The following is a 27094-nucleotide window of genomic DNA, read 5'->3' as shown; positions in this document are numbered from 1 at the left end:
TTCGGCAGAATTTTAGAGTCACGAGCAAAAGAAGTAAAAGTGACATTAGGAAGAACGTTTTCGTACAGGGAGTGGTGAGGGTCAGTAAGTCCCTGTCTGACATTGACAAAGAGGAAGATTCAATGGACCCAAAAGGGAATTCGGTGGTCACGTTCAGATGTGCAGATTTCCGCTGAGAAGGCGAGAGAATGAAATGAAACGACTAGAGTCACACGTTTACTTAAGCGTAGAACCAGCAGAGCGAAGGTGGGCCGCAGAGCCTCCGTCTGCGCTGTGACACATGTTGTGATTCAGTGTGAAATCACAGTTCGACCGACAGAATGTGGGAATTTAGAAAAAAGTTTATATTTACACAGCCTCCATACGTCTGCGAAACAGCATATCACACGACAGCAGTGGAGGTCTTTGACATCAGGCTCGAAGGTGCCTGCCGCGTGCCAGACAAAAACCTGAAGTGTTCTGCGCAACGAGCGTCTCCAAGCGGCAGCAGAGTGGCGCAGCGGGAGCGTGCTGGGCCCATAACCCAGAGGTCGATGGATCGAAACCATCCTCTGCTATCGTTCACTGTCACCTTGATCTGCTTTCTTCAGCAAGCTGCCTTTGCATCTACTTGCCGATGTTCATATCGATCCACTCCATTCAAACGGCATGGGTTTTAGAGGTCTCAGTGATATTCTGTTCTTGGTCGGTTTCCTCTGAACTGAATCCCCAAACCGGTTCTCTTCGATGCTAATGAGCTGGTAAAGTTGAAACTCAGACATCGTCCCCCACTATTAGGACGGATACCACCGATTGTGAATAACCTCAGAGAGAGACAAGTGACAGACAGTCGCCGTGGAATCCATGGGCTGAATGGCTTCTGTCTGCGCGACAATGATGCTACGTGTTGCTCAGGGAGCAAAAATGGTTCATTTTTAACCGTCCCTTCCGTGTTGGACTGCCTGCAGTCCCTCAGCTCAGGGCCGTGGGGATGACTCTCAGTGAGTGAAGGTTTCACGCGGATTCTCTTCATCTGGGACACTTGGGGCTCAGATGTTAACTGCTGCGCGGTCGCAGCAAAGAAAGCGATGCCCACTTTGCAATAGACTTTCCGTAAGATTGCTGCGTGAAGACGATTTCTGAACACCAAGCAGGCTGCACAACAATGTGAATTTACCTGGGCGAAGAGTCCTCGGTGTTCATTTCTCTCTGTCCTGCCAGCACAGCATCTTTCTGTCTCTCCGATAACAGACCTTTGGAGAAAGTTCACAATCAAAGTTGTTCATGTTCCCCGCATTAATGTAACTGACACCTCTCACCCCAAGAGTTTCAGAGAGAGAGAGAGAGAGAAAGAGGGAGAGAGAGCAGAAGAGCGAATGGACTCTTACCCTCCCCCAAACCGACATTCCCCCACCCCCCCTCCCCCCAGAACAACGTGCAAGTAGAAATAAAATGGTTTAATTATCCGCCAGTGGAGATACTCCTGTTCCTGGGGAAGAGACAAACATCAGCCCCCCGGGGACAGAATGACAAGCAGATGTTCTGGAAAGGCTTTGCTGCTTGCAATTCTTGCAGCAATGTGGAATGTACTTCACACTGAGCAAGTTTCAGCTGGCTCAGAGTCTCCAATGTTCATTGCTGTGTTTGCCGCCAGCTCAGAGAAAGAACAATAGGCAGGACGTAGGAGTGAATAACGATCCTCGTGAGAGGGCGAATAACTGTTAATGGAGACTGTTAGTGGCTAACAATACGTCGTGTGTCATAGCAGACGAGGTGATAAACAGGAGTCTTTCGTGTGGTAGGGGTCAAGGACATGGGGGGGTTCAGGCCCTATAGTTATAGAACTCGATATTGAAGACCGGAGGGCTGGAAGGGCTCCAAGTGGAAAATGAGATGTTGTTCCTTCATCTGGAGCTAGAACACTGCTGCAAGCCTGAGACAGGGATGTTGGCCAGGGAACAGGGTGATGTGTTAAAGTGGCAGGCAACCGCAAGGTCAGGGCCTTTAGTTTCTGCGGGCAGAAGCGGGATGTTCTGCGAAGCAGTCACCCAGTTTATGCTTCATGCTACGTTGGGGAAACGACACTGTGAGCAGAGAATGCGGTGGAATGAAATAGCAGCAGGGAGACTGGATGAGAAGCAGCTGTTCGGGAAAGTCTTTGCCGCTTGCTCAAATGTATTTCATACTGAGCATGTCTCAGGTCGCTCAAGAGGTCTGGGGCATTACCTGCGTGCGTGCTTTCTGGCTCGTTGGTCTAGGCGTATGATTCTCGCTTAGGGTCTGTTACTGCGCTGATTTGCGAGAGATCCCGGACGAGCCCGTGTTTTTTTTTAACTTGACTTGTGCAAAACTGCCTGATTGACTTTCTCAAAAAGCACCTTCGTGAAACCAGCGTGGGCTGCTTGGAGTACGAATGAGGCAGAAAACAGAGAAATGAAATGGTTGGAGATCGTGTTCAACAAGCTACTTGGTAGCTGCCTGAACTGCTGTGCTCTTCCAGCACCACTAATCCTGAATCTGGTTTCCAGCATCTGCAGTCATTGTTTTTACCATAGTGCTCAACAGGTTGACGTGAGTGGTGCGGTGTTTGAGGAATGTCAGCAATCAAGGTAGATTGGAAAATTGGGACAGCTCTCCTCGGAGAACCGAACTTTTCCAAGTCATGAGGGACCTAGAAACAGGAAATAATGTTGTGAAAATGCTCCCACGCCTGAAAGGATCCATAACGATTCGGCAGAATTTTAGAGTCACGAGGAAAAGAAGTAAAAGTGACATTAGGAAGAACGTTTTCGTACAGGGAGTGGTGAGGGTCAGTAAGTCCCTGTCTGACATTGACAAAGAGGAAGATTCAATGGACCCAAAAGGGAATTCGGTGGTCACGTTCAGATGTGCAGATTTCCGCTGAGAAGGCGAGAGAATGAAATGAAACGACTAGAGTCACACGTTTACTTAAGCGTAGAACCAGCAGAGCGAAGGTGGGCCGCAGAGCCTCCGTCTGCGCTGTGACACATGTTGTGATTCAGTGTGAAATCACAGTTCGACCGACAGAATGTGGGAATTTAGAAAAAAGTTTATATTTACACAGCCTCCATACGTCTGCGAAACAGCATATCACACAGCAGTGGAGGTCTTTGACATCAGGCTCGAAGGTGCCTGCCGCGTGCCAGACAAAAACCTGAAGTGTTCTGCGCAACGAGCGTCTCCAAGCGGTAGCAGAGTGGCGCAGCGGGAGCGTGCTGGGCCCATAACCCAGAGGTCGATGGATCGAAACCATCCTCTGCTATCGTTCACTGTCACCTTGATCTGCTTTCTTCAGCAAGCTGCCTTTGCATCTACTTGCCGATGTTCATATCGATCCACTCCATTCAAACGGCATGGTTTTTAGAGGTCTCAGTGATATTCTGTTCTTGGTCGGTTTCCTCTGAACTGAATCGCAAAACCGGTTCTCTTCGATGCTAATGAGCTGGTAAAGTTGAAACTCAGACATCGTCCCCCACTATTAGGACGGATACCACCGATTGTGAATAACCTCAGAGAGAGACAAGTGACAGACAGTCGCCGTGGAATCCATGGGCTGAATGGCTTCTGTCTGCGCGACAATGATGCTACGTGTTGCTCAGGGAGCAAAAATGGTTCATTTTTAACCGTCCCTTCCGTGTTGGACTGCCTGCAGTCCCTCAGCTCAGGGCCGTGGGGATGACTCTCAGTGAGTGAAGGTTTCACGCGGATTCTCTTCATCTGGGACACTTGGGGCTCAGATGTTAACTGCTGCGCGGTCGCAGCAAAGAAAGCGATGCCCACTTTGCAATAGACTTTCCGTAAGATTGCTGCGTGAAGACGATTTCTGAACACCAAGCAGGCTGCACAACAATGTGAATTTACCTGGGCGAAGAGTCCTCGGTGTTCATTTCTCTCTGTCCTGCCAGCACAGCATCTTTCTGTCTCTCCGATAACAGACCTTTGGAGAAAGTTCACAATCAAAGTTGTTCATGTTCCCCGCATTAATGTAACTGACACCTCTCACCCCAAGAGTTTCAGAGAGAGAGAGAGAGAGAAAGAGGGAGAGAGAGCAGAAGAGCGAATGGACTCTTACCCTCCCCCAAACCGACATTCCCCCACCCCCCCTCCCCCCAGAACAACGTGCAAGTAGAAATAAAATGGTTTAATTATCCGCCAGTGGAGATACTCCTGTTCCTGGGGAAGAGACAAACATCAGCCCCCCGGGGACAGAATGACAAGCAGATGTTCTGGAAAGGCTTTGCTGCTTGCAATTCTTGCAGCAATGTGGAATGTACTTCACACTGAGCAAGTTTCAGCTGGCTCAGAGTCTCCAATGTTCATTGCTGTGTTTGCCGCCAGCTCAGAGAAAGAACAATAGGCAGGACGTAGGAGTGAATAACGATCCTCGTGAGAGGGCGAATAACTGTTAATGGAGACTGTTAGTGGCTAACAATACGTCGTGTGTCATAGCAGACGAGGTGATAAACAGGAGTCTTTCGTGTGGTAGGGGTCAAGGACATGGGGGGGTTCAGGCCCTATAGTTATAGAACTCGATATTGAAGACCGGAGGGCTGGAAGGGCTCCAAGTGGAAAATGAGATGTTGTTCCTTCATCTGGAGCTAGAACACTGCTGCAAGCCTGAGACAGGGATGTTGGCCAGGGAACAGGGTGATGTGTTAAAGTGGCAGGCAACCGCAAGGTCAGGGCCTTTAGTTTCTGCGGGCAGAAGCGGGATGTTCTGCGAAGCAGTCACCCAGTTTATGCTTCATGCTACGTTGGGGAAACGACACTGTGAGCAGAGAATGCGGTGGAATGAAATAGCAGCAGGGAGACTGGATGAGAAGCAGCTGTTCGGGAAAGTCTTTGCCGCTTGCTCAAATGTATTTCATACTGAGCATGTCTCAGGTCGCTCAAGAGGTCTGGGGCATTACCTGCGTGCGTGCTTTCTGGCTCGTTGGTCTAGGCGTATGATTCTCGCTTAGGGTCTGTTCCTGCGCTGATTTGCGAGAGGTCCCGGGTTCAAATCCCGGACGAGCCCGTGTTTTTTTTTTAACTTGACTTGTGCAAAACTGCCTGATTGACTTTCTCAAAAAGCACCTTCGTGAAACCAGCGTGGGCTGCTTGGAGTACGAATGAGGCAGAAAACAGAGAAATGAAATGGTTGGAGATCGTGTTCAACAAGCTACTTGGTAGCTGCCTGAACTGCTGTGCTCTTCCAGCACCACTAATCCTGAATCTGGTTTCCAGCATCTGCAGTCATTGTTTTTACCATAGTGCTCAACAGGTTGACGTGAGTGGTGCGGTGTTTGAGGAATGTCAGCAATCAAGGTAGATTGGAAAATTGGGACAGCTCTCCTCGGAGAACCGAACTTTTCCAAGTCATGAGGGACCTAGAAACAGGAAATAATGTTGTGAAAATGCTCCCACGCCTGAAAGGATCCATAACGATTCGGCAGAATTTTAGAGTCACGAGGAAAAGAAGTAAAAGTGACATTAGGAAGAACGTTTTCGTACAGGGAGTGGTGAGGGTCAGTAAGTCCCTGTCTGACATTGACAAAGAGGAAGATTCAATGGACCCAAAAGGGAATTCGGTGGTCACGTTCAGATGTGCAGATTTCCGCTGAGAAGGCGAGAGAATGAAATGAAACGACTAGAGTCACACGTTTACTTAAGCGTAGAACCAGCAGAGCGAAGGTGGGCCGCAGAGCCTCCGTCTGCGCTGTGACACATGTTGTGATTCAGTGTGAAATCACAGTTCGACCGACAGAATGTGGGAATTTAGAAAAAAGTTTATATTTACACAGCCTCCATACGTCTGCGAAACAGCATATCACACAGCAGTGGAGGTCTTTGACATCAGGCTCGAAGGTGCCTGCCGCGTGCCAGACAAAAACCTGAAGTGTTCTGCGCAACGAGCGTCTCCAAGCGGTAGCAGAGTGGCGCAGCGGGAGCGTGCTGGGCCCATAACCCAGAGGTCGATGGATCGAAACCATCCTCTGCTATCGTTCACTGTCACCTTGATCTGCTTTCTTCAGCAAGCTGCCTTTGCATCTACTTGCCGATGTTCATATCGATCCACTCCATTCAAACGGCATGGTTTTTAGAGGTCTCAGTGATATTCTGTTCTTGGTCGGTTTCCTCTGAACTGAATCGCAAAACCGGTTCTCTTCGATGCTAATGAGCTGGTAAAGTTGAAACTCAGACATCGTCCCCCACTATTAGGACGGATACCACCGATTGTGAATAACCTCAGAGAGAGACAAGTGACAGACAGTCGCCGTGGAATCCATGGGCTGAATGGCTTCTGTCTGCGCGACAATGATGCTACGTGTTGCTGAGGGAGCAAAAATGGTTCATTTTTAACCGTCCCTTCCGTGTTGGACTGCCTGCAGTCCCTCAGCTCAGGGCCGTGGGGATGACTCTCAGTGAGTGAAGGTTTCACGCGGATTCTCTTCATCTGGGACACTTGGGGCTCAGATGTTAACTGCTGCGCGGTCGCAGCAAAGAAAGCGATGCCCACTTTGCAATAGACTTTCCGTAAGATTGCTGCGTGAAGACGATTTCTGAACACCAAGCAGGCTGCACAACAATGTGAATTTACCTGGGCGAAGAGTCCTCGGTGTTCATTTCTCTCTGTCCTGCCAGCACAGCATCTTTCTGTCTCTCCGATAACAGACCTTTGGAGAAAGTTCACAATCAAAGTTGTTCATGTTCCCCGCATTAATGTAACTGACACCTCTCACCCCAAGAGTTTCAGAGAGAGAGAGAGAGAGAAAGAGGGAGAGAGAGCAGAAGAGCGAATGGACTCTTACCCTCCCCCAAACCGACATTCCCCCACCCCCCCTCCCCCCAGAACAACGTGCAAGTAGAAATAAAATGGTTTAATTATCCGCCAGTGGAGATACTCCTGTTCCTGGGGAAGAGACAAACATCAGCCCCCCGGGGACAGAATGACAAGCAGATGTTCTGGAAAGGCTTTGCTGCTTGCAATTCTTGCAGCAATGTGGAATGTACTTCACACTGAGCAAGTTTCAGCTGGCTCAGAGTCTCCAATGTTCATTGCTGTGTTTGCCGCCAGCTCAGAGAAAGAACAATAGGCAGGACGTAGGAGTGAATAACGATCCTCGTGAGAGGGCGAATAACTGTTAATGGAGACTGTTAGTGGCTAACAATACGTCGTGTGTCATAGCAGACGAGGTGATAAACAGGAGTCTTTCGTGTGGTAGGGGTCAAGGACATGGGGGGGTTCAGGCCCTATAGTTATAGAACTCGATATTGAAGACCGGAGGGCTGGAAGGGCTCCAAGTGGAAAATGAGATGTTGTTCCTTCATCTGGAGCTAGAACACTGCTGCAAGCCTGAGACAGGGATGTTGGCCAGGGAACAGGGTGATGTGTTAAAGTGGCAGGCAACCGCAAGGTCAGGGCCTTTAGTTTCTGCGGGCAGAAGCGGGATGTTCTGCGAAGCAGTCACCCAGTTTATGCTTCATGCTACGTTGGGGAAACGACACTGTGAGCAGAGAATGCGGTGGAATGAAATAGCAGCAGGGAGACTGGATGAGAAGCAGCTGTTCGGGAAAGTCTTTGCCGCTTGCTCAAATGTATTTCATACTGAGCATGTCTCAGGTCGCTCAAGAGGTCTGGGGCATTACCTGCGTGCGTGCTTTCTGGCTCGTTGGTCTAGGCGTATGATTCTCGCTTAGGGTCTGTTCCTGCGCTGATTTGCGAGAGGTCCCGGGTTCAAATCCCGGACGAGCCCGTGTTTTTTTTTTAACTTGACTTGTGCAAAACTGCCTGATTGACTTTCTCAAAAAGCACCTTCGTGAAACCAGCGTGGGCTGCTTGGAGTACGAATGAGGCAGAAAACAGAGAAATGAAATGGTTGGAGATCGTGTTCAACAAGCTACTTGGATGCTGCCTGAACTGCTGTGCTCTTCCAGCACCACTAATCCAGAATCTGGTTTCCAGCATCTGCAGTCATTGTTTTTACCATAGTGCTCAACAGGTTGACGTGAGTGGTGCGGTGTTTGAGGAATGTCAGCAATCAAGGTAGATTGGAAAATTGGGACAGCTCTCCTCGGAGAACCGAACTTTTCCAAGTCATGAGGGACCTAGAAACAGGAAATAATGTTGTGAAAATGCTCCCACGCCTGAAAGGATCCATAACGATTCGGCAGAATTTTAGAGTCACGAGGAAAAGAAGTAAAAGTGACATTAGGAAGAACGTTTTCGTACAGGGAGTGGTGAGGGTCAGTAAGTCCCTGTCTGACATTGACACAGAGGAAGATTCAATGGACCCAAAAGGGAATTCGGTGGTCACGTTCAGATGTGCAGATTTCCGCTGAGAAGGCGAGAGAATGAAATGAAACGACTAGAGTCACACGTTTACTTAAGCGTAGAACCAGCAGAGCGAAGGTGGGCCGCAGAGCCTCCGTCTGCGCTGTGACACATGTTGTGATTCAGTGTGAAATCACAGTTCGACCGACAGAATGTGGGAATTTAGAAAAAAGTTTATATTTACACAGCCTCCATACGTCTGCGAAACAGCATATCACACGACAGCAGTGGAGGTCTTTGACATCAGGCTCGAAGGTGCCTGCCGCGTGCCAGACAAAAACCTGAAGTGTTCTGCGCAACGAGCATCTCCAAGCGGCAGCAGAGTGGCGCAGCGGGAGCGTGCTGGGCCCATAACCCAGAGGTCGATGGATCGAAACCATCCTCTGCTATCGTTCACTGTCACCTTGATCTGCTTTCTTCAGCAAGCTGCCTTTGCATCTACTTGCCGATGTTCATATCGATCCACTCCATTCAAACGGCATGGGTTTTAGAGGTCTCAGTGATATTCTGTTCTTGGTCGGTTTCCTCTGAACTGAATCCCCAAACCGGTTCTCTTCGATGCTAATGAGCTGGTAAAGTTGAAACTCAGACATCGTCCCCCACTATTAGGACGGATACCACCGATTGTGAATAACCTCAGAGAGAGACAAGTGACAGACAGTCGCCGTGGAATCCATGGGCTGAATGGCTTCTGTCTGCGCGACAATGATGCTACGTGTTGCTCAGGGAGCAAAAATGGTTCATTTTTAACCGTCCCTTCCGTGTTGGACTGCCTGCAGTCCCTCAGCTCAGGGCCGTGGGGATGACTCTCAGTGAGTGAAGGTTTCACGCGGATTCTCTTCATCTGGGACACTTGGGGCTCAGATGTTAACTGCTGCGCGGTCGCAGCAAAGAAAGCGATGCCCACTTTGCAATAGACTTTCCGTAAGATTGCTGCGTGAAGACGATTTCTGAACACCAAGCAGGCTGCACAACAATGTGAATTTACCTGGGCGAAGAGTCCTCGGTGTTCATTTCTCTCTGTCCTGCCAGCACAGCATCTTTCTGTCTCTCCGATAACAGACCTTTGGAGAAAGTTCACAATCAAAGTTGTTCATGTTCCCCGCATTAATGTAACTGACACCTCTCACCCCAAGAGTTTCAGAGAGAGAGAGAGAGAGAAAGAGGGAGAGAGAGCAGAAGAGCGAATGGACTCTTACCCTCCCCCAAACCTACATTCCCCCACCCCCCCTCCCCCCAGAACAACGTGCAAGTAGAAATAAAATGGTTTAATTATCCGCCAGTGGAGATACTCCTGTTCCTGGGGAAGAGACAAACATCAGCCCCCCGGGGACAGAATGACAAGCAGATGTTCTGGAAAGGCTTTGCTGCTTGCAATTCTTGCAGCAATGTGGAATGTACTTCACACTGAGCAAGTTTCAGCTGGCTCAGAGTCTCCAATGTTCATTGCTGTGTTTGCCGCCAGCTCAGAGAAAGAACAATAGGCAGGACGTAGGAGTGAATAACGATCCTCGTGAGAGGGTGAATAACTGTTAATGGAGACTGTTAGTGGCTAACAATACGTCTTGTGTCATAGCAGACGAGGTGATAAACAGGAGTCTTTCGTGTGGTAGGGGTCAAGGACATGGGGGGGTTCAGGCCCTATAGTTATAGAACTCGATATTGAAGACCGGAGGGCTGGAAGGGCTCCAAGTGGAAAATGAGATGTTGTTCCTTCATCTGGAGCTAGAACACTGCTGCAAGCCTGAGACAGGGATGTTGGCCAGGGAACAGGGTGATGTGTTAAAGTGGCAGGCAACCGCAAGGTCAGGGCCTTTAGTTTCTGCGGGCAGAAGCGGGATGTTCTGCGAAGCAGTCACCCAGTTTATGCTTCATGCTACGTTGGGGAAACGACACTGTGAGCAGAGAATGCGGTGGAATGAAATAGCAGCAGGGAGACTGGATGAGAAGCAGCTGTTCGGGAAAGTCTTTGCCGCTTGCTCAAATGTATTTCATACTGAGCATGTCTCAGGTCGCTCAAGAGGTCTGGGGCATTACCTGCGTGCGTGCTTTCTGGCTCGTTGGTCTAGGCGTATGATTCTCGCTTAGGGTCTGTTACTGCGCTGATTTGCGAGAGGTTCCGGGTTCAAATCCCGGACGAGCCCGTGTTTTTTTTTAACTTGACTTGTGCAAAACTGCCTGATTGACTTTCTCAAAAAGCACCTTCGTGAAACCAGCGTGGGCTGCTTGGAGTACGAATGAGGCAGAAAACAGAGAAATGAAATGGTTGGAGATCGTGTTCAACAAGCTACTTGGATGCTGCCTGAACTGCTGTGCTCTTCCAGCACCACTAATCCAGAATCTGGTTTCCAGCATCTGCAGTCATTGTTTTTACCATAGTGCTCAACAGGTTGACGTGAGTGGTGCGGTGTTTGAGGAATGTCAGCAATCAAGGTAGATTGGAAAATTGGGACAGCTCTCCTCGGAGAACCGAACTTTTCCAAGTCATGAGGGACCTAGAAACAGGAAATAATGTTGTGAAAATGCTCCCACGCCTGAAAGGATCCATAACGATTCGGCAGAATTTTAGAGTCACGAGGAAAAGAAGTAAAAGTGACATTAGGAAGAACGTTTTCGTACAGGGAGTGGTGAGGGTCAGTAAGTCCCTGTCTGACATTGACAAAGAGGAAGATTCAATGGACCCAAAAGGGAATTCGGTGGTCACGTTCAGATGTGCAGATTTCCGCTGAGAAGGCGAGAGAATGAAATGAAACGACTAGAGTCACACGTTTACTTAAGCGTAGAACCAGCAGAGAGAAGGTGGGCCGCAGAGCCTCCGTCTGCGCTGTGACACATGTTGTGATTCAGTGTGAAATCACAGTTCGACCGACAGAATGTGGGAATTTAGAAAAAAGTTTATATTTACACAGCCTCCATACGTCTGCGAAACAGCATATCACACGACAGCAGTGGAGGTCTTTGACATCAGGCTCGAAGGTGCCTGCCGCGTGCCAGACAAAAACCTGAAGTGTTCTGCGCAACGAGCGTCTCCCAGCGGCAGCAGAGTGGCACAGCGGGAGCGTGCTGGGCCCATAACCCAGAGGTCGATGGATCGAAACCATCCTCTGCTATCGTTCACTGTCACCTTGATCTGCTTTCTTCAGCAAGCTGCCTTTGCATCTACTTGCCGATGTTCATATCGATCCACTCCATTCAAACGGCATGGGTTTTAGAGGTCTCAGTGATATTCTGTTCTTGGTCAGTTTCCTCTGAACTGAATCGCAAAACCGGTTCTCTTCGATGCTAATGAGCTGGTAAAGTTGAAACTCAGACATCGTCCCCCACTATTAGGACGGATACCACCGATTGTGAATAACCTCAGAGAGAGACAAGTGACAGACAGTCGCCGTGGAATCCATGGGCTGAATGGCTTCTGTCTGCGCGACAATGATGCTACGTGTTGCTCAGGGAGCAAAAATGGTTCATTTTTAACCGTCCCTTCCGTGTTGGACTGCCTGCAGTCCCTCAGCTCAGGGCCGTGGGGATGACTCTCAGTGAGTGAAGGTTTCACGCGGATTCTCTTCATCTGGGACACTTGGGGCTCAGATGTTAACTGCTGCGCGGTCGCAGCAAAGAAAGCGATGCCCACTTTGCAATAGACTTTCCGTAAGATTGCTGCGTGAAGACGATTTCTGAACACCAAGCAGGCTGCACAACAATGTGAATTTACCTGGGCGAAGAGTCCTCGGTGTTCATTTCTCTCTGTCCTGCCAGCACAGCATCTTTCTGTCTCTCCGATAACAGACCTTTGGAGAAAGTTCACAATCAAAGTTGTTCATGTTCCCCGCATTAATGTAACTGACACCTCTCACCCCAAGAGTTTCAGAGAGAGAGAGAGAGAGAAAGAGGGAGAGAGAGCAGAAGAGCGAATGGACTCTTACCCTCCCCCAAACCTACATTCCCCCACCCCCCCTCCCCCCAGAACAACGTGCAAGTAGAAATAAAATGGTTTAATTATCCGCCAGTGGAGATACTCCTGTTCCTGGGGAAGAGACAAACATCAGCCCCCCGGGGACAGAATGACAAGCAGATGTTCTGGAAAGGCTTTGCTGCTTGCAATTCTTGCAGCAATGTGGAATGTACTTCACACTGAGCAAGTTTCAGCTGGCTCAGAGTCTCCAATGTTCATTGCTGTGTTTGCCGCCAGCTCAGAGAAAGAACAATAGGCAGGACGTAGGAGTGAATAACGATCCTCGTGAGAGGGCGAATAACTGTTAATGGAGACTGTTAGTGGCTAACAATACGTCGTGTGTCATAGCAGACGAGGTGATAAACAGGAGTCTTTTGTGTGGTAGGGGTCAAGGACATGGGGGGGTTCAGGCCCTATAGTTATAGAACTCGATATTGAAGACCGGAGGGCTGGAAGGGCTCCAAGTGGAAAATGAGATGTTGTTCCTTCATCTGGAGCTAGAACACTACTGCAAGCCTGAGACAGGGATGTTGGCCAGGGAACAGGGTGATGTGTTAAAGTGGCAGGCAACCGCAAGGTCAGGGCCTTTAGTTTCTGCGGGCAGAAGCGGGATGTTCTGCGAAGCAGTCACCCAGTTTATGCTTCATGCTACGTTGGGGAAACGACACTGTGAGCAGAGAATGCGGTGGAATGAAATAGCAGCAGGGAGACTGGATGAGAAGCAGCTGTTCGGGAAAGTCTTTGCCGCTTGCTCAAATGTATTTCATACTGAGCATGTCTCAGGTCGCTCAAGAGGTCTGGGGCATTACCTGCGTGCGTGCTTTCTGGCTCGTTGGTCTAGGCGTATGATTCTCGCTTAGGGTCTGTTCCTGCGCTGATTTGCGAGAGGTCCCGGGTTCAAATCCCGGACGAGCCCGTATTTTTTTTTAACTTGACTTGTGCAAAACTGCCTGATTGACTTTCTCAAAAAGCACCTTCGTGAAACCAGCGTGGGCTGCCTGGAGTACGAATGAGGCAGAAAACAGAGAAATGAAATGGTTGGAGATCGTGTTCAACAAGCTACTTGGATGCTGCCTGAACTGCTGTGCTCTTCCAGCACCACTAATCCAGAATCTGGTTTCCAGCATCTGCAGTCATTGTTTTTACCATAGTGCTCAACAGGTTGACGTGAGTGGTGCGGTGTTTGAGGAATGTCAGCAATCAAGGTAGATTGGAAAATTGGGACAGCTCTCCTCGGAGAACCGAACTTTTCCAAGTCATGAGGGACCTAGAAACAGGAAATAATGTTGTGAAAATGCTCCCACGCCTGAAAGGATCCATAACGATTCGGCAGAATTTTAGAGTCACGAGGAAAAGAAGTAAAAGTGACATTAGGAAGAACGTTTTCGTACAGGGAGTGGTGAGGGTCAGTAAGTCCCTGTCTGACATTGACAAAGAGGAAGATTCAATGGACCCAAAAGGGAATTCGGTGGTCACGTTCAGATGTGCAGATTTCCGCTGAGAAGGCGAGAGAATGAAATGAAACGACTAGAGTCACACGTTTACTTAAGCGTAGAACCAGCAGAGCGAAGGTGGGCCGCAGAGCCTCCGTCTGCGCTGTGACACATGTTGTGATTCAGTGTGAAATCACAGTTCGACCGACAGAATGTGGGAATTTAGAAAAAAGTTTATATTTACACAGCCTCCATACGTCTGCGAAACAGCATATCACACGACAGCAGTGGAGGTCTTTGACATCAGGCTCGAAGGTGCCTGCCGCGTGCCAGACAAAAACCTGAAGTGTTCTGCGCAACGAGCGTCTCCAAGCGGCAGCAGAGTGGCGCAGCGGGAGCGTGCTGGGCCCATAACCCAGAGGTCGATGGATCGAAACCATCCTCTGCTATCGTTCACTGTCACCTTGATCTGCTTTCTTCAGCAAGCTGCCTTTGCATCTACTTGCCGATGTTCATATCGATCCACTCCATTCAAACGGCATGGGTTTTAGAGGTCTCAGTGATATTCTGTTCTTGGTCGGTTTCCTCTGAACTGAATCGCAAAACCGGTTCTCTTCGATGCTAATGAGCTGGTAAAGTTGAAACTCAGACATCGTCCCCCACTATTAGGACGGATACCACCGATTGTGAATAACCTCAGAGAGAGACAAGTGACAGACAGTCGTCGTGGAATCCATGGGCTGAATGGCTTCTGTCTGCGCGACAATGATGCTACGTGTCGCTCAGGGAGCAAAAATGGTTCATTTTTAACCGTCCCTTCCGTGTTGGACTGCCTGCAGTCCCTCAGCTCAGGGCCGTGGGGATGACTCTCAGTGAGTGAAGGTTTCACGCGGATTCTCTTCATCTGGGACACTTGGGGCTCAGATGTTAACTGCTGCGCGGTCGCAGCAAAGAAAGCGATGCCCACTTTGCAATAGACTTTCCGTAAGATTGCTGCGTGAAGACGATTTCTGAACACCAAGCAGGCTGCACAACAATGTGAATTTACCTGGGCGAAGAGTCCTCGGTGTTCATTTCTCTCTGTCCTGCCAGCACAGCATCTTTCTGTCTCTCCGATAACAGACCTTTGGAGAAAGTTCACAATCAAAGTTGTTCATGTTCCCCGCATTAATGTAACTGACACCTCTCACCCCAAGAGTTTCAGAGAGAGAGAGAGAGACAAAGAGGGAGAGAGAGCAGAAGAGCGAATGGACTCTTACCCTCCCCCAAACCTACATTCCCCCACCCCCCCTCCCCCCAGAACAACGTGCAAGTAGAAATAAAATGGTTTAATTATCCGCCAGTGGAGATACTCCTGTTCCTGGGGAAGAGACAAACATCAGCCCCCCGGGGACAGAATGACAAGCAGATGTTCTGGAAAGGCTTTGCTGCTTGCAATTCTTGCAGCAATGTGGAATGTACTTCACACTGAGCAAGTTTCAGCTGGCTCAGAGTCTCCAATGTTCATTGCTGTGTTTGCCGCCAGCTCAGAGAAAGAACAATAGGCAGGACGTAGGAGTGAATAACGATCCTCGTGAGAGGGCGAATAACTGTTAATGGAGACTGTTAGTGGCTAACAATACGTCGTGTGTCATAGCAGACGAGGTGATAAACAGGAGTCTTTTGTGTGGTAGGGGTCAAGGACATGGGGGGGTTCAGGCCCTATAGTTATAGAACTCGATATTGAAGACCGGAGGGCTGGAAGGGCTCCAAGTGGAAAATGAGATGTTGTTCCTTCATCTGGAGCTAGAACACTGCTGCAAGCCTGAGACAGGGATGTTGGCCAGGGAACAGGGTGATGTGTTAAAGTGGCAGGCAACCGCAAGGTCAGGGCCTTTAGTTTCTGCGGGCAGAAGCGGGATGTTCTGCGAAGCAGTCACCCAGTTTATGCTTCATGCTACGTTGGGGAAACGACACTGTGAGCAGAGAATGCGGTGGAATGAAATAGCAGCAGGGAGACTGGATGAGAAGCAGCTGTTCGGGAAAGTCTTTGCCGCTTGCTCAAATGTATTTCATACTGAGCATGTCTCAGGTCGCTCAAGAGGTCTGGGGCATTACCTGCGTGCGTGCTTTCTGGCTCGTTGGTCTAGGCGTATGATTCTCGCTTAGGGTCTGTTCCTGCGCTGATTTGCGAGAGGTCCCGGGTTCAAATCCCGGACGAGCCCGTATTTTTTTTTAACTTGACTTGTGCAAAACTGCCTGATTGACTTTCTCAAAAAGCACCTTCGTGAAACCAGCGTGGGCTGCCTGGAGTACGAATGAGGCAGAAAACAGAGAAATGAAATGGTTGGAGATCGTGTTCAACAAGCTACTTGGATGCTGCCTGAACTGCTGTGCTCTTCCAGCACCACTAATCCAGAATCTGGTTTCCAGCATCTGCAGTCATTGTTTTTACCATAGTGCTCAACAGGTTGACGTGAGTGGTGCGGTGTTTGAGGAATGTCAGCAATCAAGGTAGATTGGAAAATTGGGACAGCTCTCCTCGGAGAACCGAACTTTTCCAAGTCATGAGGGACCTAGAAACAGGAAATAATGTTGTGAAAATGCTCCCACGCCTGAAAGGATCCATAACGATTCGGCAGAATTTTAGAGTCACGAGGAAAAGAAGTAAAAGTGACATTAGGAAGAACGTTTTCGTACAGGGAGTGGTGAGGGTCAGTAAGTCCCTGTCTGACATTGACAAAGAGGAAGATTCAATGGACCCAAAAGGGAATTCGGTGGTCACGTTCAGATGTGCAGATTTCCGCTGAGAAGGCGAGAGAATGAAATGAAACGACTAGAGTCACACGTTTACTTAAGCGTAGAACCAGCAGAGCGAAGGTGGGCCGCAGAGCCTCCGTCTGCGCTGTGACACATGTTGTGATTCAGTGTGAAATCACAGTTCGACCGACAGAATGTGGGAATTTAGAAAAAAGTTTATATTTACACAGCCTCCATACGTCTGCGAAACAGCATATCACACGACAGCAGTGGAGGTCTTTGACATCAGGCTCGAAGGTGCCTGCCGCGTGCCAGACAAAAACCTGAAGTGTTCTGCGCAACGAGCGTCTCCAAGCGGCAGCAGAGTGGCGCAGCGGGAGCGTGCTGGGCCCATAACCCAGAGGTCGATGGATCGAAACCATCCTCTGCTATCGTTCACTGTCACCTTGATCTGCTTTCTTCAGCAAGCTGCCTTTGCATCTACTTGCCGATGTTCATATCGATCCACTCCATTCAAACGGCATGGGTTTTAGAGGTCTCAGTGATATTCTGTTCTTGGTCGGTTTCCTCTGAACTGAATCGCAAAACCGGTTCTCTTCGATGCTAATGAGCTGGTAAAGTTGAAACTCAGACATCGTCCCCCACTATTAGGACGGATACCACCGATTGTGAATAACCTCAGAGAGAGACAAGTGACAGACAGTCGTCGTGGAATCCATGGGCTGAATGGCTTCTGTCTGCGCGACAATGATGCTACGTGTCGCTCAGGGAGCAAAAATGGTTCATTTTTAACCGTCCCTTCCGTGTTGGACTGCCTGCAGTCCCTCAGCTCAGGGCCGTGGGGATGACTCTCAGTGAGTGAAGGTTTCACGCGGATTCTCTTCATCTGGGACACTTGGGGCTCAGATGTTAACTGCTGCGCGGTCGCAGCAAAGAAAGCGATGCCCACTTTGCAATAGACTTTCCGTAAGATTGCTGCGTGAAGACGATTTCTGAACACCAAGCAGGCTGCACAACAATGTGAATTTACCTGGGCGAAGAGTCCTCGGTGTTCATTTCTCTCTGTCCTGCCAGCACAGCATCTTTCTGTCTCTCCGATAACAGACCTTTGGAGAAAGTTCACAATCAAAGTTGTTCATGTTCCCCGCATTAATGTAACTGACACCTCTCACCCCAAGAGTTTCAGAGAGAGAGAGAGAGACAAAGAGGGAGAGAGAGCAGAAGAGCGAATGGACTCTTACCCTCCCCCAAACCTACATTCCCCCACCCCCCCTCCCCCCAGAACAACGTGCAAGTAGAAATAAAATGGTTTAATTATCCGCCAGTGGAGATACTCCTGTTCCTGGGGAAGAGACAAACATCAGCCCCCCGGGGACAGAATGACAAGCAGATGTTCTGGAAAGGCTTTGCTGCTTGCAATTCTTGCAGCAATGTGGAATGTACTTCACACTGAGCAAGTTTCAGCTGGCTCAGAGTCTCCAATGTTCATTGCTGTGTTTGCCGCCAGCTCAGAGAAAGAACAATAGGCAGGACGTAGGAGTGAATAACGATCCTCGTGAGAGGGCGAATAACTGTTAATGGAGACTGTTAGTGGCTAACAATACGTCGTGTGTCATAGCAGACGAGGTGATAAACAGGAGTCATTTGTGTGGTAGGGGTCAAGGACATGGGGGGGTTCAGGCCCTATAGTTATAGAACTCGATATTGAAGACCGGAGGGCTGGAAGGGCTCCAAGTGGAAAATGAGATGTTGTTCCTTCATCTGGAGCTAGAACACTGCTGCAAGCCTGAGACAGGGATGTTGGCCAGGGAACAGGGTGATGTGTTAAAGTGGCAGGCAACCGCAAGGTCAGGGCCTTTAGTTTCTGCGGGCAGAAGCGGGATGTTCTGCGAAGCAGTCACCCAGTTTATGCTTCATGCTACGTTGGGGAAACGACACTGTGAGCAGAGAATGCGGTGGAATGAAATAGCAGCAGGGAGACTGGATGAGAAGCAGCTGTTCGGGAAAGTCTTTGCCGCTTGCTCAAATGTATTTCATACTGAGCATGTCTCAGGTCGCTCAAGAGGTCTGGGGCATTACCTGCGTGCGTGCTTTCTGGCTCGTTGGTCTAGGCGTATGATTCTCGCTTAGGGTCTGTTCCTGCGCTGATTTGCGAGAGATCCCGGACGAGCCCGTGTTTTTTTTTAACTTGACTTGTGCAAAACTGCCTGATTGACTTTCTCAAAAAGCACCTTCGTGAAACCAGCGTGGGCTGCTTGGAGTACGAATGAGGCAGAAAACAGAGAAATGAAATGGTTGGAGATCGTGTTCAACAAGCTACTTGGATGCTGCCTGAACTGCTGTGCTCTTCCAGCACCACTAATCCAGAATCTGGTTTCCAGCATCTGCAGTCATTGTTTTTACCATAGTGCTCAACAGGTTGACGTGAGTGGTGCGGTGTTTGAGGAATGTCAGCAATCAAGGTAGATTGGAAAATTGGGACAGCTCTCCTCGGAGAACCGAACTTTTCCAAGTCATGAGGGACCTAGAAACAGGAAATAATGTTGTGAAAATGCTCCCACGCCTGAAAGGATCCATAACGATTCGGCAGAATTTTAGAGTCACGAGGAAAAGAAGTAAAAGTGACATTAGGAAGAACGTTTTCGTACAGGGAGTGGTGAGGGTCAGTAAGTCCCTGTCTGACATTGACAAAGAGGAAGATTCAATGGACCCAAAAGGGAATTCGGTGGTCACGTTCAGATGTGCAGATTTCCGCTGAGAAGGCGAGAGAATGAAATGAAACGACTAGAGTCACACGTTTACTTAAGCGTAGAACCAGCAGAGAGAAGGTGGGCCGCAGAGCCTCCGTCTGCGCTGTGACACATGTTGTGATTCAGTGTGAAATCACAGTTCGACCGACAGAATGTGGGAATTTAGAAAAAAGTTTATATTTACACAGCCTCCATACGTCTGCGAAACAGCATATCACACGACAGCAGTGGAGGTCTTTGACATCAGGCTCGAAGGTGCCTGCCGCGTGCCAGACAAAAACCTGAAGTGTTCTGCGCAACGAGCGTCTCCCAGCGGCAGCAGAGTGGCACAGCGGGAGCGTGCTGGGCCCATAACCCAGAGGTCGATGGATCGAAACCATCCTCTGCTATCGTTCACTGTCACCTTGATCTGCTTTCTTCAGCAAGCTGCCTTTGCATCTACTTGCCGATGTTCATATCGATCCACTCCATTCAAACGGCATGGGTTTTAGAGGTCTCAGTGATATTCTGTTCTTGGTCAGTTTCCTCTGAACTGAATCGCAAAACCGGTTCTCTTCGATGCTAATGAGCTGGTAAAGTTGAAACTCAGACATCGTCCCCCACTATTAGGACGGATACCACCGATTGTGAATAACCTCAGAGAGAGACAAGTGACAGACAGTCGCCGTGGAATCCATGGGCTGAATGGCTTCTGTCTGCGCGACAATGATGCTACGTGTTGCTCAGGGAGCAAAAATGGTTCATTTTTAACCGTCCCTTCCGTGTTGGACTGCCTGCAGTCCCTCAGCTCAGGGCCGTGGGGATGACTCTCAGTGAGTGAAGGTTTCACGCGGATTCTCTTCATCTGGGACACTTGGGGCTCAGATGTTAACTGCTGCGCGGTCGCAGCAAAGAAAGCGATGCCCACTTTGCAATAGACTTTCCGTAAGATTGCTGCGTGAAGACGATTTCTGAACACCAAGCAGGCTGCACAACAATGTGAATTTACCTGGGCGAAGAGTCCTCGGTGTTCATTTCTCTCTGTCCTGCCAGCACAGCATCTTTCTGTCTCTCCGATAACAGACCTTTGGAGAAAGTTCACAATCAAAGTTGTTCATGTTCCCCGCATTAATGTAACTGACACCTCTCACCCCAAGAGTTTCAGAGAGAGAGAGAGAGACAAAGAGGGAGAGAGAGCAGAAGAGCGAATGGACTCTTACCCTCCCCCAAACCTACATTCCCCCACCCCCCCTCCCCCCAGAACAACGTGCAAGTAGAAATAAAATGGTTTAATTATCCGCCAGTGGAGATACTCCTGTTCCTGGGGAAGAGACAAACATCAGCCCCCCGGGGACAGAATGACAAGCAGATGTTCTGGAAAGGCTTTGCTGCTTGCAATTCTTGCAGCAATGTGGAATGTACTTCACACTGAGCAAGTTTCAGCTGGCTCAGAGTCTCCAATGTTCATTGCTGTGTTTGCCGCCAGCTCAGAGAAAGAACAATAGGCAGGACGTAGGAGTGAATAACGATCCTCGTGAGAGGGCGAATAACTGTTAATGGAGACTGTTAGTGGCTAACAATACGTCGTGTGTCATAGCAGACGAGGTGATAAACAGGAGTCTTTTGTGTGGTAGGGGTCAAGGACATGGGGGGGTTCAGGCCCTATAGTTATAGAACTCGATATTGAAGACCGGAGGGCTGGAAGGGCTCCAAGTGGAAAATGAGATGTTGTTCCTTCATCTGGAGCTAGAACACTACTGCAAGCCTGAGACAGGGATGTTGGCCAGGGAACAGGGTGATGTGTTAAAGTGGCAGGCAACCGCAAGGTCAGGGCCTTTAGTTTCTGCGGGCAGAAGCGGGATGTTCTGCGAAGCAGTCACCCAGTTTATGCTTCATGCTACGTTGGGGAAACGACACTGTGAGCAGAGAATGCGGTGGAATGAAATAGCAGCAGGGAGACTGGATGAGAAGCAGCTGTTCGGGAAAGTCTTTGCCGCTTGCTCAAATGTATTTCATACTGAGCATGTCTCAGGTCGCTCAAGAGGTCTGGGGCATTACCTGCGTGCGTGCTTTCTGGCTCGTTGGTCTAGGCGTATGATTCTCGCTTAGGGTCTGTTCCTGCGCTGATTTGCGAGAGGTCCCGGGTTCAAATCCCGGACGAGCCCGTATTTTTTTTTAACTTGACTTGTGCAAAACTGCCTGATTGACTTTCTCAAAAAGCACCTTCGTGAAACCAGCGTGGGCTGCCTGGAGTACGAATGAGGCAGAAAACAGAGAAATGAAATGGTTGGAGATCGTGTTCAACAAGCTACTTGGATGCTGCCTGAACTGCTGTGCTCTTCCAGCACCACTAATCCAGAATCTGGTTTCCAGCATCTGCAGTCATTGTTTTTACCATAGTGCTCAACAGGTTGACGTGAGTGGTGCGGTGTTTGAGGAATGTCAGCAATCAAGGTAGATTGGAAAATTGGGACAGCTCTCCTCGGAGAACCGAACTTTTCCAAGTCATGAGGGACCTAGAAACAGGAAATAATGTTGTGAAAATGCTCCCACGCCTGAAAGGATCCATAACGATTCGGCAGAATTTTAGAGTCACGAGGAAAAGAAGTAAAAGTGACATTAGGAAGAACGTTTTCGTACAGGGAGTGGTGAGGGTCAGTAAGTCCCTGTCTGACATTGACAAAGAGGAAGATTCAATGGACCCAAAAGGGAATTCGGTGGTCACGTTCAGATGTGCAGATTTCCGCTGAGAAGGCGAGAGAATGAAATGAAACGACTAGAGTCACACGTTTACTTAAGCGTAGAACCAGCAGAGCGAAGGTGGGCCGCAGAGCCTCCGTCTGCGCTGTGACACATGTTGTGATTCAGTGTGAAATCACAGTTCGACCGACAGAATGTGGGAATTTAGAAAAAAGTTTATATTTACACAGCCTCCATACGTCTGCGAAACAGCATATCACACGACAGCAGTGGAGGTCTTTGACATCAGGCTCGAAGGTGCCTGCCGCGTGCCAGACAAAAACCTGAAGTGTTCTGCGCAACGAGCGTCTCCAAGCGGCAGCAGAGTGGCGCAGCGGGAGCGTGCTGGGCCCATAACCCAGAGGTCGATGGATCGAAACCATCCTCTGCTATCGTTCACTGTCACCTTGATCTGCTTTCTTCAGCAAGCTGCCTTTGCATCTACTTGCCGATGTTCATATCGATCCACTCCATTCAAACGGCATGGGTTTTAGAGGTCTCAGTGATATTCTGTTCTTGGTCGGTTTCCTCTGAACTGAATCGCAAAACCGGTTCTCTTCGATGCTAATGAGCTGGTAAAGTTGAAACTCAGACATCGTCCCCCACTATTAGGACGGATACCACCGATTGTGAATAACCTCAGAGAGAGACAAGTGACAGACAGTCGTCGTGGAATCCATGGGCTGAATGGCTTCTGTCTGCGCGACAATGATGCTACGTGTCGCTCAGGGAGCAAAAATGGTTCATTTTTAACCGTCCCTTCCGTGTTGGACTGCCTGCAGTCCCTCAGCTCAGGGCCGTGGGGATGACTCTCAGTGAGTGAAGGTTTCACGCGGATTCTCTTCATCTGGGACACTTGGGGCTCAGATGTTAACTGCTGCGCGGTCGCAGCAAAGAAAGCGATGCCCACTTTGCAATAGACTTTCCGTAAGATTGCTGCGTGAAGACGATTTCTGAACACCAAGCAGGCTGCACAACAATGTGAATTTACCTGGGCGAAGAGTCCTCGGTGTTCATTTCTCTCTGTCCTGCCAGCACAGCATCTTTCTGTCTCTCCGATAACAGACCTTTGGAGAAAGTTCACAATCAAAGTTGTTCATGTTCCCCGCATTAATGTAACTGACACCTCTCACCCCAAGAGTTTCAGAGAGAGAGAGAGAGACAAAGAGGGAGAGAGAGCAGAAGAGCGAATGGACTCTTACCCTCCCCCAAACCTACATTCCCCCACCCCCCCTCCCCCCAGAACAACGTGCAAGTAGAAATAAAATGGTTTAATTATCCGCCAGTGGAGATACTCCTGTTCCTGGGGAAGAGACAAACATCAGCCCCCCGGGGACAGAATGACAAGCAGATGTTCTGGAAAGGCTTTGCTGCTTGCAATTCTTGCAGCAATGTGGAATGTACTTCACACTGAGCAAGTTTCAGCTGGCTCAGAGTCTCCAATGTTCATTGCTGTGTTTGCCGCCAGCTCAGAGAAAGAACAATAGGCAGGACGTAGGAGTGAATAACGATCCTCGTGAGAGGGCGAATAACTGTTAATGGAGACTGTTAGTGGCTAACAATACGTCGTGTGTCATAGCAGACGAGGTGATAAACAGGAGTCTTTTGTGTGGTAGGGGTCAAGGACATGGGGGGGTTCAGGCCCTATAGTTATAGAACTCGATATTGAAGACCGGAGGGCTGGAAGGGCTCCAAGTGGAAAATGAGATGTTGTTCCTTCATCTGGAGCTAGAACACTGCTGCAAGCCTGAGACAGGGATGTTGGCCAGGGAACAGGGTGATGTGTTAAAGTGGCAGGCAACCGCAAGGTCAGGGCCTTTAGTTTCTGCGGGCAGAAGCGGGATGTTCTGCGAAGCAGTCACCCAGTTTATGCTTCATGCTACGTTGGGGAAACGACACTGTGAGCAGAGAATGCGGTGGAATGAAATAGCAGCAGGGAGACTGGATGAGAAGCAGCTGTTCGGGAAAGTCTTTGCCGCTTGCTCAAATGTATTTCATACTGAGCATGTCTCAGGTCGCTCAAGAGGTCTGGGGCATTACCTGCGTGCGTGCTTTCTGGCTCGTTGGTCTAGGCGTATGATTCTCGCTTAGGGTCTGTTCCTGCGCTGATTTGCGAGAGGTCCCGGGTTCAAATCCCGGACGAGCCCGTATTTTTTTTTAACTTGACTTGTGCAAAACTGCCTGATTGACTTTCTCAAAAAGCACCTTCGTGAAACCAGCGTGGGCTGCCTGGAGTACGAATGAGGCAGAAAACAGAGAAATGAAATGGTTGGAGATCGTGTTCAACAAGCTACTTGGATGCTGCCTGAACTGCTGTGCTCTTCCAGCACCACTAATCCAGAATCTGGTTTCCAGCATCTGCAGTCATTGTTTTTACCATAGTGCTCAACAGGTTGACGTGAGTGGTGCGGTGTTTGAGGAATGTCAGCAATCAAGGTAGATTGGAAAATTGGGACAGCTCTCCTCGGAGAACCGAACTTTTCCAAGTCATGAGGGACCTAGAAACAGGAAATAATGTTGTGAAAATGCTCCCACGCCTGAAAGGATCCATAACGATTCGGCAGAATTTTAGAGTCACGAGGAAAAGAAGTAAAAGTGACATTAGGAAGAACGTTTTCGTACAGGGAGTGGTGAGGGTCAGTAAGTCCCTGTCTGACATTGACAAAGAGGAAGATTCAATGGACCCAAAAGGGAATTCGGTGGTCACGTTCAGATGTGCAGATTTCCGCTGAGAAGGCGAGAGAATGAAATGAAACGACTAGAGTCACACGTTTACTTAAGCGTAGAACCAGCAGAGCGAAGGTGGGCCGCAGAGCCTCCGTCTGCGCTGTGACACATGTTGTGATTCAGTGTGAAATCACAGTTCGACCGACAGAATGTGGGAATTTAGAAAAAAGTTTATATTTACACAGCCTCCATACGTCTGCGAAACAGCATATCACACGACAGCAGTGGAGGTCTTTGACATCAGGCTCGAAGGTGCCTGCCGCGTGCCAGACAAAAACCTGAAGTGTTCTGCGCAACGAGCGTCTCCAAGCGGCAGCAGAGTGGCGCAGCGGGAGCGTGCTGGGCCCATAACCCAGAGGTCGATGGATCGAAACCATCCTCTGCTATCGTTCACTGTCACCTTGATCTGCTTTCTTCAGCAAGCTGCCTTTGCATCTACTTGCCGATGTTCATATCGATCCACTCCATTCAAACGGCATGGGTTTTAGAGGTCTCAGTGATATTCTGTTCTTGGTCGGTTTCCTCTGAACTGAATCGCAAAACCGGTTCTCTTCGATGCTAATGAGCTGGTAAAGTTGAAACTCAGACATCGTCCCCCACTATTAGGACGGATACCACCGATTGTGAATAACCTCAGAGAGAGACAAGTGACAGACAGTCGTCGTGGAATCCATGGGCTGAATGGCTTCTGTCTGCGCGACAATGATGCTACGTGTCGCTCAGGGAGCAAAAATGGTTCATTTTTAACCGTCCCTTCCGTGTTGGACTGCCTGCAGTCCCTCAGCTCAGGGCCGTGGGGATGACTCTCAGTGAGTGAAGGTTTCACGCGGATTCTCTTCATCTGGGACACTTGGGGCTCAGATGTTAACTGCTGCGCGGTCGCAGCAAAGAAAGCGATGCCCACTTTGCAATAGACTTTCCGTAAGATTGCTGCGTGAAGACGATTTCTGAACACCAAGCAGGCTGCACAACAATGTGAATTTACCTGGGCGAAGAGTCCTCGGTGTTCATTTCTCTCTGTCCTGCCAGCACAGCATCTTTCTGTCTCTCCGATAACAGACCTTTGGAGAAAGTTCACAATCAAAGTTGTTCATGTTCCCCGCATTAATGTAACTGACACCTCTCACCCCAAGAGTTTCAGAGAGAGAGAGAGAGACAAAGAGGGAGAGAGAGCAGAAGAGCGAATGGACTCTTACCCTCCCCCAAACCTACATTCCCCCACCCCCCCTCCCCCCAGAACAACGTGCAAGTAGAAATAAAATGGTTTAATTATCCGCCAGTGGAGATACTCCTGTTCCTGGGGAAGAGACAAACATCAGCCCCCCGGGGACAGAATGACAAGCAGATGTTCTGGAAAGGCTTTGCTGCTTGCAATTCTTGCAGCAATGTGGAATGTACTTCACACTGAGCAAGTTTCAGCTGGCTCAGAGTCTCCAATGTTCATTGCTGTGTTTGCCGCCAGCTCAGAGAAAGAACAATAGGCAGGACGTAGGAGTGAATAACGATCCTCGTGAGAGGGCGAATAACTGTTAATGGAGACTGTTAGTGGCTAACAATACGTCGTGTGTCATAGCAGACGAGGTGATAAACAGGAGTCTTTTGTGTGGTAGGGGTCAAGGACATGGGGGGGTTCAGGCCCTATAGTTATAGAACTCGATATTGAAGACCGGAGGGCTGGAAGGGCTCCAAGTGGAAAATGAGATGTTGTTCCTTCATCTGGAGCTAGAACACTGCTGCAAGCCTGAGACAGGGATGTTGGCCAGGGAACAGGGTGATGTGTTAAAGTGGCAGGCAACCGCAAGGTCAGGGCCTTTAGTTTCTGCGGGCAGAAGCGGGATGTTCTGCGAAGCAGTCACCCAGTTTATGCTTCATGCTACGTTGGGGAAACGACACTGTGAGCAGAGAATGCGGTGGAATGAAATAGCAGCAGGGAGACTGGATGAGAAGCAGCTGTTCGGGAAAGTCTTTGCCGCTTGCTCAAATGTATTTCATACTGAGCATGTCTCAGGTCGCTCAAGAGGTCTGGGGCATTACCTGCGTGCGTGCTTTCTGGCTCGTTGGTCTAGGCGTATGATTCTCGCTTAGGGTCTGTTCCTGCGCTGATTTGCGAGAGATCCCGGACGAGCCCGTGTTTTTTTTTAACTTGACTTGTGCAAAACTGCCTGATTGACTTTCTCAAAAAGCACCTTCGTGAAACCAGCGTGGGCTGCTTGGAGTACGAATGAGGCAGAAAACAGAGAAATGAAATGGTTGGAGATCGTGTTCAACAAGCTACTTGGATGCTGCCTGAACTGCTGTGCTCTTCCAGCACCACTAATCCAGAATCTGGTTTCCAGCATCTGCAGTCATTGTTTTTACCATAGTGCTCAACAGGTTGACGTGAGTGGTGCGGTGTTTGAGGAATGTCAGCAATCAAGGTAGATTGGAAAATTGGGACAGCTCTCCTCGGAGAACCGAACTTTTC

The 27094-nt window shown here is 49.3% G+C and overlaps 8 non-coding genes across 8 annotated transcripts; all 8 read left to right on the top strand.

Moving 5' to 3' along the window:
- Positions 1-485: 485 nt before the first annotated feature.
- Positions 486-557, top strand: trnam-cau (transfer RNA methionine (anticodon CAU)). Its single transcript has one exon. It is a non-coding gene; the product is annotated as a tRNA-Met (tRNA).
- A 2633-nt stretch (positions 558-3190) lies between these two features.
- Positions 3191-3262, top strand: trnam-cau (transfer RNA methionine (anticodon CAU)). Its single transcript has one exon. It is a non-coding gene; the product is annotated as a tRNA-Met (tRNA).
- Positions 3263-5909: 2647 nt separating this feature from the next.
- trnam-cau (transfer RNA methionine (anticodon CAU)) lies at positions 5910-5981 on the top strand. The gene has a single exon. It is a non-coding gene; the product is annotated as a tRNA-Met (tRNA).
- A 2650-nt stretch (positions 5982-8631) lies between these two features.
- Positions 8632-8703, top strand: trnam-cau (transfer RNA methionine (anticodon CAU)). Its single transcript has one exon. It is a non-coding gene; the product is annotated as a tRNA-Met (tRNA).
- A 5370-nt stretch (positions 8704-14073) lies between these two features.
- On the top strand, positions 14074-14145 carry trnam-cau (transfer RNA methionine (anticodon CAU)). Its single transcript has one exon. It is a non-coding gene; the product is annotated as a tRNA-Met (tRNA).
- A 2649-nt stretch (positions 14146-16794) lies between these two features.
- trnam-cau (transfer RNA methionine (anticodon CAU)) lies at positions 16795-16866 on the top strand. Its single transcript has one exon. It is a non-coding gene; the product is annotated as a tRNA-Met (tRNA).
- A 5357-nt stretch (positions 16867-22223) lies between these two features.
- On the top strand, positions 22224-22295 carry trnam-cau (transfer RNA methionine (anticodon CAU)). Its single transcript has one exon. It is a non-coding gene; the product is annotated as a tRNA-Met (tRNA).
- Positions 22296-24944: 2649 nt separating this feature from the next.
- trnam-cau (transfer RNA methionine (anticodon CAU)) lies at positions 24945-25016 on the top strand. The gene has a single exon. It is a non-coding gene; the product is annotated as a tRNA-Met (tRNA).
- The last annotated feature ends 2078 nt before the right edge of the window (positions 25017-27094 follow it).

Source organism: Chiloscyllium punctatum, chromosome 36 (assembly GCF_047496795.1).
Source record: "Chiloscyllium punctatum isolate Juve2018m chromosome 36, sChiPun1.3, whole genome shotgun sequence".
NCBI classification, from domain to species: Eukaryota; Metazoa; Chordata; class Chondrichthyes; order Orectolobiformes; family Hemiscylliidae; genus Chiloscyllium; species Chiloscyllium punctatum.
This window is presented reverse-complemented; position numbering and strand designations above follow the sequence as displayed.